Raw genomic sequence first — 2,154 nt, forward strand, 5'->3', positions numbered from 1 at the left:
CAGAAATGTCTTGTCATTCTGACACAATAGAGTCCATAAGGACAAGTTAGAATATAAATAACAAAGTCCATTGTGCAATGGCGTCGATGTTTGATAAAGATTTTATTACCACTTTTGTGGGGGGACAAAATAGGGCCCTGTTAATACAGGTTGTACAATCAGTGCATTTGTAATAGCCATTCTTTTGTGGTGGCATCCACTAACTGGCATCTTGGTTTATGTGTAACATCTGTCTTATCAATATATCTTTCAAATTGCATCCACAATATTTATCAAATCTGCTTGTGGGCACAAAGCAAAATCAGGGTTGCCGACTTTTAAAAGCTCCTCTCCGGGAGAAGCCCGGAGAGGAGACTTTCAGCAGTAGCTGGGGGGGGGGGGCTTAAACGTGCCATCATTAAGCCCCCCCCCCATGAAGGAAAGTTACTTAGTTTGTCTAGCTCCGTGGAGGGGACGGGGCTAAATGATGTGATTATGACGCTTTAGACCCGCCCCTTCCCCGGAGATCTGCAGACATAAGGTCATTTAAATGCTGCAGTCAGGGGGGCGCAATCAGAGGGGGGGAGCGATGGAAAAATGGGTGTTATCAATGCCTTGGCTGCAAACCTGCAGGTCAATGATGGTCGGTAGCTAATTCCCACACCCACAAACGGGTAGGAGGATCCATTTACGGCATAAAATGCATTGCCAGCTTTATTTTGTGGTATACATTCTTCAATGTCCCTGTAGCCTGGTGTATGTTGGGAAGACGAGGAGAACCTTTTCTGAAAGGACGAGGCAACACCGTTCCAACATAAGCCTGGCTTACGAAAGGGGCAGTACGGATAAGCCGGTAGCTGCACATTTTGTCCAGAAGGGACATCAAATGTTGATGCTTAAATATATGATCATCGACTGGATACCCCCACTACGCCGGGGTGGTGACTGGGACCTGCTTTTGTTGAAAAGGGAATCTTGCTGGATTCATGACCTGGACACCGTGGCCCCAAAAGGGCTTAATGAGTATAACCATTTGGGAATTTTTCTCTAGAGAATTTTTTTTCTCTGGAAATTTTTTTTTCTCTAAAGATTTTTTCTTAAGTATATAAGCAATTTTCTCTGCCATAGTCATTGCTGTTTTTTTTTTTAAAGAAAGCTCTTTTTTGAAACGTTTTATCTTTCTTAGGAATTGGAGGCCTGTTGTTTATTGTTTATGACATAGAGTGATAATGTGAGTCTTCACAAGCATTTAAGCTTTGGGTGAGGATTACACCACCATCGTTCTGATTAATATTAATGTATGTTTTGTTGTAAGTCTGTGTTTTTATTGTAACTGCAGGTGTCATAGCTTGAACATTCAGTAATCCTGAAAAAAATGGAGTCAAGAGGTGACTCAAAAAGGGAACCCGACAAGGCTTTTTGGGGCACACTTATAAGTAATTAACAAAATATATAATGCAAATGTAATGATGTCTGTATATTAAAACGTAACTTTTACTGATATAGCGTTTAAAATAAAGGTATGGTCCCTCCACTTCGAGGGAAAAGTCGAAAAACAAAACCCAACCAATGATGGGTTTATAAATACGAGTAGCGAAAATTATTTCATATTTTACACCAACTGTTCATTTTGTAATACACAATATCGACATATAGAAAATTGTTAGTCGTGGATAGAAATGACAGTTGTGATAGCGCAGGACACACCTCCCCAGGTGTTCTGAGGATGTGAAAAATTAAGAGGAAATAAAGTATATAATGAGAAGGTGGGGTAAAGAGGATAGTGATGAGGCTTAAACTCTCACCGCGCTCTGTCCTCTACTGATATAATCGATTACAGCACCGACTATTCCCTGTTAGTTCCCCAGACAGGTACTGGGCCGGCCCACCACTGTTTAGCTTCTGGGTTCGGATGGTACCAGGCGCTTTCAGTGGGGTATGGCTGTAGAGTGAAATAATTAAGAGGGTAGCGCTGGTGGGAGTGAGAGTAGAAGTGACAAAAAAGTGGGAGAGAGAGAGGGGGATGAATGTACCCTCAGTCCAAAGAAGGATAGTGTTCGAGGTGTCAGAAATTGGAAAGTCTGATCACCTGGTTCACCCCGGGGTTTGTTAACACACTGTTTATTGAACAGAACAATTTCGGTTCGATCAATGATTGGATCACTGATTGGTTCC

General features: G+C 42.0%; 1 pseudogene; it reads right to left on the reverse strand.

Annotated features, from left to right (window-relative positions):
* Positions 1 to 1,810: 1,810 nt before the first annotated feature.
* LOC146040218 (5S ribosomal RNA) lies at positions 1,811 to 1,929 on the reverse strand (annotated as a pseudogene).
* Between the last annotated feature and the right edge of the window lie 225 nt (positions 1,930 to 2,154).

The sequence above is a fragment of the Crinia signifera genome, chromosome 1, assembly GCF_055691185.1.
Source record: "Crinia signifera chromosome 1, ASM5569118v1, whole genome shotgun sequence".
NCBI lineage: Eukaryota > Metazoa > Chordata > Amphibia > Anura > Myobatrachidae > Crinia > Crinia signifera.